An 11,320-nucleotide genomic window follows, 5' to 3' on the forward strand; every position below is an offset into this window, starting at 1 on the left:
ACCTTTCTTAAAAACATAAATTGTATGTTCGGAGAAAAGCATAGGTAAACCGTTTATTGGTACATGTTGTTGTAAACACACCGCGTGAGTTCCTTTAGTTTTTCTTTTGGTTAATAAAAACTGTTCCATATGCAAACAAGTTGACATTTACATTTACGGTTGACGTGTTTGAAACTTTGATTTAAATCTTTCTTCTGCGAGCACACCATATCATGTAAGTTATCTTAATTTGCTCATTATAGAATGCATTGATGATCTATATGTGTTAGTTCAGGCTAGAAAATAGTTTATGTTGCTAATTTTACCATTAAATCAGCGCCCGGAATTCAGGCGGTAAAATTGATATGGGAAATAAATTGTGAAACCAGTCACAACTCCCAGGACCCGGAGGGTCAATAGCTGGGAGTTGGATTATTGCAACTAAACGTTGATAAGATCTTGCAGTTTCAGTGTTCCATAACCATTGCATTGTTGATTAAATTTTGCACCAATGAACAAGAGTTGGTGCATTGCAAATATCAGCTAACCATTGGGTTATAAAGCTGAGAGTTGAATTTTTGCAACTACCCTAATGCAGTGAGATTTCAACAAAAGCACAGTACTTAAGGGATGTTGCTGCAGTTTTGCTGATTTTTTTCCACCAAATAGATTTTGTTCAAAATTTATATTCAAGTACTATATACAAATACTATATGAAAAAATTAAATAAAAATATAGGGTCACCGGCCTTGTTTTGATGTAAGGTAGCGCACCTCTAATGGGCATATATCCAAATATAATTTAGTTATTTATTTTCCTAATCAGCATCATTTCACTGAACTACATGCAAATTTGTAGGTAGGTTTTCCACGCTTTTTAAAAAATATACCGATTTTTTCAAAACCACCCTCACTCTCGGCTTTTGTCCAGTTTATTTTCACCTCTGGGGTATATAAAAGTTTCATAATTCATTCAAATTTTCAAATATGGGCATGCAGTTGGTGTGTACAGATGCAGTAAAGGTGTTTAAAGTTTTAGCAAGATGAAATAAGTATTATTTTACAGACATTTATTTTTTACAAATTTTTATCTATGGAATAGCGCCATGAAATGTAAGTGATTTCAGCCAAGTAAAAATTGGGTCGGTTAAAAACAAAGTGTCATAAAATTCAAAATTAAATAGTATCATTTAAGTTATATTTTTAACTTAGTTTTTATAGAAACACTATATACAGCAAAAATACAAAAAAATAGACAGATTTACCGTTTACTTTTTGAAATAAAAATAAAAATGCAACATGCATCAATTGTATTTTCAGCAGTAAATTAATCAATTTAGCCATAACGTTTTAATTTTAAAATTGAAGGATGTGCATACAATTTTCAACATATTTAACAATAAACATAGCTTATGTGCTATATTAAATCAAATTACGTTAAAAAAGAAATAAAACACGTCGCAAAACGTATGCGATGTCGGATTAAGGATTCGAACCTACGTGGGAAGATCGCAAAAGATTTCTAGTCCATCGCATTAACCACTCGGCCACGACAACTTCACATTAGTGCCAGCTTCAATAAGATATCCATAAGTAAACAGGTAAAAAGGCTCGTCGGTCTTTGAAGAAATCGCGAACTCGTATTTTTCAGATGATATTTGGATCATGAGATACATAAAATACCATTTAATTAAACAACACAATGACAAAAAAAAGGAGAACACAAGTTACATTAAAAAAAATAATTTTGTTTATTTTTATGTTACCCCAAAAAACATCAATTTTTTACTATTTTTTACACCAAAATCTAATTAAACAAAAATTCTGTCAAATAGAATTCTGCAAAACTGCTCAAATATGTTCTGGTGATGGGACCGACTGAATCACTTCGAATGAACGATTTCTTCGGTTTAACGAAGTTCGGATTGACAATGAAATTTTACATTAAACAAAGAAGAACCAATATCGGGACCCGAAAAATTTTTCGAAATAACGGTGACTTCGGATTATCGGTGTTCGAAATAACGGTGTTGAAGTGTATGTGAACTAGCAGGGATCATATTTTCCAGCAACATCAATCGGTCTGGATATAAATGGGGGAAAAAGTATCAGAAAATTTATGTCCGAAATCATGACAAATTACATTAAAATATAAACCATTGATTTTGCCATTCATGAAGGTGGTATATTATAAATGTACAAGTAAAATTCCCTTTGGCATTTTTTTTTTAAACAGAACATACGAGTTTTCTCAACTGGTTTATCATTTGCTATTTCATTGTAGTTTCGCGTGCTGTTTAATCAGACATTTTTCATCGAACGTTGTCAACATTATTAATCTGTGTAAGTCTAAACCGATGTTTTAAATAGTTGTCGACTCGATATTAGCTTACATTGCATTGAACCAGACAAATGGTCGTGGGTTATTAAACAACAGACTACAAAGTACACGAATTGTTTCCATTCTAACACGGTTTTTACTAAACATTTATAAAATGTATATTATTTTTCTTGTGTACTATTTTATGTCAAGTTCCGCCCATAAAAATAACTCTCGGTTGTTCTGTCGATCAGATCCGCGACCTTCATTCATAATTATTTTACCGGATTATTACGCTGGTGGAAAATGTATCGGCATGTTTTGTTGAGGTACAGCGCGTGCTTTCATTGTATAAGGTCCGGACGCGTCTTTAATCCGCTGCTCCCAAGTTTTTTATTCTTGGTCTGACGTGCAATAAATCGGTCCTGACCGGTTTAGAGACTGCAGCAAATGGATAATCACACCTAATTGAGATAAGAATGTCATTAGGGTGTGTTTGCATGTGCACTGTGTATTCGATTTCATGACATGGGAATTTTAGCAAACAGAATCGGACCGACTGTTTTGGATTTTCAATCGGTCTTTCATGATCCCAATTGGTCTAGGACAGACAAAACCGAATATGATCCCTGTGAACTAGTATATTTAAGATCATATACCAGTAAGTATTGTTGGTCAATAATCTGAAATACATTTTTGCAGAAAATATTTTTTTATTTTTTTGCCTAAATGACCATCAAACATGACATCTGACACTTCACACCGCCAGACATAGGGTGGTTACAATACAGGACAACATCAAATTTGACACTTCACACCACCAGACATAGGGTGGTTACAATACAGGACACTGCACATTTGGCACTTCATACCGCCAGACATAGGTTGGTTACAATAAACACCACTGCACATTTGACATTTCACACTGCAAGACAGGGCCCTCAATCTGTCAAATCCACGGCCGAAATTCGGCCGCATTCCCCCCTGAAAAGTACACTTTTTTCCCCCTAAAAAAAATAAAAAATATAGATAGATGTGTCTCATGATTATAATATCTCAGTTCTATTTTAATTTAATCTTATCAAACATACTAAATTATGAAAAAAGCAATGAATATAGTGTAAACATGTACAAATGTTATAATCAGAGAGTAAGTAAAAAAATCCCCCAAAAAGGGAAACGCCGCGAAAATTCCCACTGCTATAGGTAGCAACCCGCATCCCCTAAAATGGATTGAGGGCCCTGCAATACATAGGGTGGTTACTACACTGTAACTCCAATATAGTGCAGTCCGTTATAACGCTGTATCCAATATAACGCGGGGGGTCCTTGGATCCCGTTTTTTCTCCAACCGTCCATTTCTGCTTCAAATCCATGTTATGCAACTTCATGTATTTTCAGAAAAATTCAAAGAAGCCGGCGATCACAGTTTGATTGCTTTATCCGTCCGTTTAAATGATTTTAATCCATTAGAGGTTAAACGACACTTGACAGCTAATTGGTGTTATTATGTTGTGTAATGTCAATAAAGGTGTGAAAACTTGCGAGTCCGTGTTTAGTACATGTATTCCCTAACAGAGCGGTTCGGTGCGCTTATTTCAATAAGGCAAGTGCAAGCAGAATAATTATCAAATTAAATTAAAGTTATTTAAAACGATTACCTGTTTATGTTTTGTATTTATCGTGTATTGTTTTTAATTGTATAAACTATGGCTGTGTAAGTGTGTTATCGTTTATTATATGCTACACATGCTTGATAAATAAAAATATCTGTGTGTGTGTTTAATGTTTCAGAACGTATACGAAAAATAAATTTTAAAATCCTGACGATTTATTTACATGCTTACGCAGTGTAATCGTAAACAGAGATGCACTTAAATTTTTGCCAGTTATCAGAAAGTCAACGGAAAGCACGTTTTTTTACATGCTGCGTATGACGCAATAAAACCATTTCTTTGTACAAGTATTGCATTCAATCTAAATTTAAATTCGCTCGTCCAATGAAAGCTGTGTCCCATAATGCACTGTACTAATTTTTCTGACAAATGGCATAGGCATATGACTTTGTTTACGAAATTCGTAATTATATTTCTTGTCATAAATGTTTAACATTATTTGTTCGTAAGTGATGTTGTAATTATATTGGATTATCGGATAAATGTGCACATTAGAAAAGCGGTATGTATACTGTTATCGTTCGATTCGGTCTATATGCATGTATTTGCGGATGACAACACAGCATGGCAATACACAGGAGTGACAGGACCTATATTATAGGCTATACTGTACCTGTTTTTATAGCCCCCTTAAATAAATAAGCTCAAAACTTATAACGCTGTCCGTTTATAACGCTGATGCGTGGCTTGGACCCCGCCATCCACGTTATATGGGAGTTACAGTGTATAAAGGACATCGCACATTTGACATTTCACACCACCAAACATAGGTTGGTTACAATAAAAGACACAGCACATATTACATTTCACACCGCCAGACATAGGGTGGATACAATACAGGACACCACACATTTGACATTTCACATCGCCAGACATAGGTTGGTTACAATAAAAGACACTGCACATTTGACATTTCACACAGCCAGACATAGGTTGGTTACAATAAAGGGTTCTATAAAACTTAAATAGAGTGGAGAAACAAACACCTGAGGCTGGTGATGGACATGGAAAGTGGAGTTTTGAAATGTAAATTATGCACAAACATGAAAAGTAAATTTAAACTAACTAATGTTGCTACAAGCCAGACATATGTTTGTTACAAAAAAGAACACCGCACATTTGACACTTCACACAGACATACATAGGGTGGTTACAATACAGGACACGGCTTATATTTGACACTTCACACCGCCAGACATGGGGTGGTTACAATAAAGAATAACGATAATTTGACACTTCACACCGCCAGACATAGGGTGGTTACAATAAAGGGCACCGCTAATTTCACACTTCAAACTGCCTGACATAAGGTGGTTACAATACAGGACACCGCACCTTTGACACTTCACACTGCCAGACATAGGGTGGTTACAATAAAGGGCACCGCTAATTTGACACTTCACACCGCCAGACATAGGGTGGTTACAATACAGGACACCGCACCTTTGACACTTCACACTGCCAGACATAGGGTGGTTACAATAAAGGACACCGCTAATTTGACACTTCACACCGCCAGACAAAGGGTGGTTACAATACAGGACACCGCACCTTTGACACTTCACACCGCCAGACATAGGGTGGTTACAATAAAGGGCACCGCTAATTTGACACTTCAAACTGCCTGACATAGGGTGGTTACAATACAGGACACCGCACCTTTGACACTTCACACTGCCAGACATAGGGTGGTTACAATACAGGACATCCCACCTTTGACACTTCACACTGCCAGATATAGGGTGGTTAAAATACAGGACACTGCACATTTTACACTTCACACCACCAGACATAGGGTGGTTACATTACAGGAAACTGCACATTTGACACTTCAATCGCCAGACATAGGGTGGTTACAATACAGGACACTGCACATTTTACACTTCACACAGCCATGCATAGGGTGGTTACAATACAGGACACTGCACATTTGACACTTTAACCGCCAGACATAGGGTCCCGGCTGTACTTTGTCCAGGGTTTTCCATGGAAATCCATGGAAAATATGAGGCTGGAGTATTCGGACTAAGTTTCCAGCCTTTTCCAGCGTCAATATTAAAAAAAAAAGGGTGGAAAATTGTCCATGGTATGTGGAAATAGCCTGGAATAGTTTCCATGGTTTTCCAGGCTCCCTGGAATAATTACCATGGAACAATTTCCAGGGTTTTCCAGCCAGCATGGAATAAATACCGTCCGAATACTCCATGTAATCTGGAAAACCATGGATTTTTTTCCAGGGTTTTCCAGATTACATGGAGTATTCGGACGGTATTTTTTCCATGCTGGCTGGAAAACCCTGGAAAATGTTCCAGGGTTTTTCTTTGTTTAATATTCCATGGATGCCTGGTATAACATGGAAAATTGTCCAGCGTTTACCATGGTCACTGAATAGAAAAAGAAATTTCTGGTCTAAAAACAATATTCATGTATTAAATGAATACAATACTCACAGCTTAAATAAATCATAATTTAAGGTTAGATTAAAACAAAACAAAAAATCAACATAATGCCTTAGTTTCTTCGATGTATTATTTTGTTCACAATTCATCAAAATATAACATCAGATTACAAATTGTGTTACATTTATTTAACAAATTATTCAGATCAAACAAGTGTTGTTTAATACATGCTTACAAAGCCTCTAGGTCCATTATCATAAATCAGGCCCTTACATAACAGAACAGGCGCTACTTTAAAAGTTAAAAAGTATAATGCAACCTTAACAACATGTATTCAAAGTAACAAAATACAAGCAAGTCAAGTAATATACAGTAACAATTCACGAACCCTGTACAAACGATATACAAGAAACAAAATGAAAAATTTAAGTTATTTTAGCTACTTCATGTTTGTCACAATATATGTAGCTGCCCATGAGCACAAGGATACTATTTTTCTCAGCTACTTTCACTTTAATGCAATTTAGGTGCTGAATTTCATTAAAATACTTTTATATAATTTTATTGTTCAAAGAAATTCAGAACATAATGCATGTACATGTATTACTTTCCAAGTGACAGTTTAAAATATAATTGCAAGTCTAAAACTTGTGAAGGCAGCTTAGTAAATTATAAGTACCCAGGTGGGATAAAATTACAGTTTTTAAAAACTTTTTTGTTAATTAGCTGGGCTTCAGTAGGTCGTGGATCTTTTATAGAACTTGTACTGCTGTTATACTGTACGGCTCCTGCATGATCTCTGAAAGAAAAACAAAGCAAACAATATTACAAGAAAGTCATAAGTTTTTTACATTCATCTGTAAAAGTAAATGTGCAGCAATCATATGATTGAATATCTATACTTCAATGCTCATTCATATTTTAATCTTATTTCATATCACTGCTCAATTCGGTACATCTGGCTTTTTTGTATTTGAGCGAACATTTACGATCCTAAGTAGTTAGCAATTATTTCTTTTCCATTTACTGAAATTTATTCTCTTAAAGTTTGCAAGCGGGCTTTAATCTACTTGCAAACAGGCAACCACACAGGAAAACTGAGACTTTCAAGTGAATAAATTGGTGATTTAACTTATATTTTTATATGACTCTCTTTTATTTTGAAATTTATATTGTTGTTTTCTTAAATGCCCCAAAACGGGGTACACTAGCATGTATCTGGAAACTCAAACATATATAGGAATTTTATATTTTATTGGATACCAAAAAGACAAAATACTTTCAGGTGGTTAACACTTAATTACTTATATGAGCCCCGGGCATAACAATATTTACCATGAATTTGTGGCCATGTAAGTCCTCTTGGTAAATGCGCCAAAAGAGCCCCTTTGCTGTCTTGGGTTATTTCCCTGCCAAACTCTGCAGTATCTTCCATCAACTGGTCAGCTACACTTAAAGCACATAATGAAAATGTATATAGATAATAATTCAAGTATTGTTTTAAATATTTAGTAAAATTGTCTTTAAATAATAACTTACAATGAAGTTAATACATCACAAAGCATAGCATAACAAAATTTGTAGGTATGATTAGTACAAATTTATTATTGCTATAATAAGAATGATGTGTAATTCTATTGGTATGAAAATGCACAGTGAAACCTAAAAAACAATGCTATTGGTTTAATTAATTTATTTATAAACATTAACAGCATTAATGAGCATTGAGTTCTCATCATGCACAGCACATAACTCCCTTAGCCTCAGTTCCCTAGCCATGCATTATAAACTTCCGATACTACATTCAAGCTTATTAATATCTCCACATAGGACTTCCTTTATCAAGCTGCAAACTGCACTTAGTGAAAATGTGTGTGACAGCTGCTTTTAAACTTCTATATTTGCCATACTTTTACCTAAAATGTCACATAAAAAAGGTCTACAATGATGACATAAGAAGAATAAATTTAAAGGAATATTTAGAAATAATGAAAAGCACAAACCTTCAGTTGTTGTTCTATTCCTAGACAGACTTCTGAAACACTTGTATGCATCACTTTTTAACAACATTTCATGTCACTTTCCAAATGATATTCATACATTATTATTTTAAGAAATTCTTGTTAATGGAAAAACTCATTAACTCTACTGTTTGTGAACATTACATTAACTTCATTTTAACAACAAGATTAACCTGCAAATTTTCTGCAATACGCCAGAATTTCAATCTAACAGGTAAACAGGTCAGCCAATCAGAAAAGGCTGTGATATTTTATAACCAATAGATTAGCAGCAGACATATCTGACTCACACACAGGTTTATCAGATAGTTTGTTAATTGCAAACATGGACTGTAGTTAAATATTGAGTGTGTATACACCTTGAACAGGGTTAAAGAATTTAAACTTGTAGACATTGCTTTGAAAGTTACTACTATTACTTCTACTACTAGTACTACTACTACTACTACTTCTGCAAAACTACTACTACTATTACAACAGCCACAACAACAACAACAACAACAACAACTACTACTACTACTACTACTACTACTACTACTACTACTACTACTACTACTACAACTACTACTACTACTTCTACTATTACTACTACTACTACTACTACTACTGCTACTTCTACTTATACTACTACTACTACTACTACTACTTCTACTACTACTACTATTATTAATACTACTACTGCTGCTACTACTGCTACTACTACTACTACTGCTTCAACTACTACTAGTGCTTCAACTACTACTACTACTACTACTGCTACTGCTGCTGCTACTGCTGCTACTACTCCTGCTGCTGCTGCTGCTACTACTACTGCTACTGCTGCTGCTACTACTACTACAACTCCTGCTGCAGCAACTACTACTACTACTACTGCTGCTGCTGCTGCTGTTACTACTACTACTACTACTACTACCACTACTACTACTACTACTACTACTACTACTACTACTACTAGTACTTCAACTACTATTGCTACTACTACTGCTACTACTACTGCTACTGATGCTGCTGATGTTGCTACTGCTACTACTGCTGCTGCTGCTACTTCTACTACTACTACTTCTACTACTACTACTTCTACTACTACTGCTGCTGCTGCTGCTAATGCTACTTCCTTAACTACTACTACTACTGCTGCTACTAGTATTGTTATTATTATTAATACTACTATTGCTACCGTTACTGCTACTATTCCTGTAAATGCTAAAACAACACAATAATAACTGCTACTACTGCTTCTGTCTCTTAAATTTGCACCAATAGTATAATTATCAGTAGTTTAACTGCTTATACAACTTATACAACAACCACTTTTACTTCTACTCCTACAACATATTCTACTGCCAGCCTCAGCATTACTACTTCTACCACTACTACTACTACTATAACTACTACTATTTCTGCCCAAACTATGCACATTGTTTTATGTTTGATTCATATGTTGTGTAAATTGTTGAACTCTGATTTACTTTGAATAAAATGTGTTGCATTTTTATAAGTTATTTTCTCCTCTTATAAAGTCTAAGTTTTTTCCAGGGTAGGCTGAAAATGTTAGAGTCTTTTCCATGCTTAAAAAATTCTATGTTCCACTTTCCATGCTATCTGGAAATATTTTCCATGGTTATCCAGCCTAAATCCAGCGTTTTCCATTCCTTTTCCATGCTTTTCCATCCAAGGCTGGAAAATGCTTGGAAAAAAAGTCCACGTTTCATGGACATTTCTAGAACAAAACCCTGGAAAACCCTGGAAACTGTTTCAAATTCCAGGGATTTCCATGGAATTCCATGTTATACCATGGATTTCCAGCCTAAGTTCTATGATTACCCTGGACAATGTACACCCGGGGTGGTAACAATACAGGACACTGCACATTCGGTACTTCACACCGCCAGACATAGGGTGGTCACAATACAGGACACTGCACATTTGACACTTCACACTGCCCGACATAGGGTACTTCATGTTTAAAGTGTGCAATATATTACATTATAGTGATACGGGGAGAAATGTGAACATTGCAATAAACATAATACGGGGAGAAATGTGTACATTGCAATCATCATATAAAGGTGATCTAGTTATAAACAAGAGATGTGTTAGTCAGAAACATAATGCCCCTATTGCGCCACTTTGAAAAAAATCTTTTGTTGACCTTTGACCTTGAAGGATGACCTTGACCTTGAACTTCCTCCACTCAAAATGTGCAGCTTCATGAGATACACATGCATGCCAAATATCAAGTTGCTATCTTCAATATTGCAAAAGTTATGGCCAACGTTAAAGTTTTTTTCTGACGGACGGACAGATTGACATACTGACAGACAGTTCAACTGCTATATGCCACACTACCGGGGGCATAACAAATGAATTATATACAGGGTTTGTTTTTTTCGAAAAAGGGGAAGACGCTGGAAGCTGGGTGAAAGGGGAAAAATAGTGCGCAAAAGAGACATATTTGGGGAAAAAATAAAAACTGTTTATTTCAATATCTATAACTCATCTACAGAGGAATGCCTCTGTCTTTTGGCAATTTAATAACACTGTGTTGGCTTCTAAAGTTTGATTTTTTTTCTACTGAAGCCTAGTGTCTATCACTATTATTGAGAGTTTTAATTCTCCTATAGGGATCGTCCCATAATACAGCACACGTTGTGAAATAGGACATCTTTGTCACTACTGGATCCAAACAGCTCACAATATTTACACATAAACTCATATTTAGGTAGACTGATATATCCATGGGTATCCAAATTCGTATACATGAGAATTGAAAAGATCAGGTTTTGGTTGTGTTTCGTCTGGCTTGGAAAATAAAGTTGCAGAGCTGTATTTCTGTACTGGGGCCGGGGGACGATGTCAATTTTGTGATTTCAGTTTCATGATGAATGGATAAACGATCTAGATCTGCTACAGTATGGAATAGTAA

The 11,320-nt window shown here is 35.3% G+C and overlaps 1 long non-coding RNA gene across 1 annotated transcript; it reads right to left on the minus strand.

Annotated features, from left to right (window-relative positions):
- Positions 1 to 6,485: 6,485 nt before the first annotated feature.
- Positions 6,486 to 8,513, minus strand: LOC127874547 (uncharacterized). Its single transcript, XR_008046988.1, has 3 exons — positions 8,377 to 8,513; positions 7,709 to 7,819; positions 6,486 to 7,172 (listed from the first exon to the last, which is right to left on the minus strand). It is a non-coding gene; the product is annotated as an uncharacterized LOC127874547 (long non-coding RNA).
- Between the last annotated feature and the right edge of the window lie 2,807 nt (positions 8,514 to 11,320).

This window comes from Dreissena polymorpha, chromosome 1 (assembly GCF_020536995.1).
Source record: "Dreissena polymorpha isolate Duluth1 chromosome 1, UMN_Dpol_1.0, whole genome shotgun sequence".
Lineage (NCBI taxonomy): Eukaryota > Metazoa > Mollusca > Bivalvia > Myida > Dreissenidae > Dreissena > Dreissena polymorpha.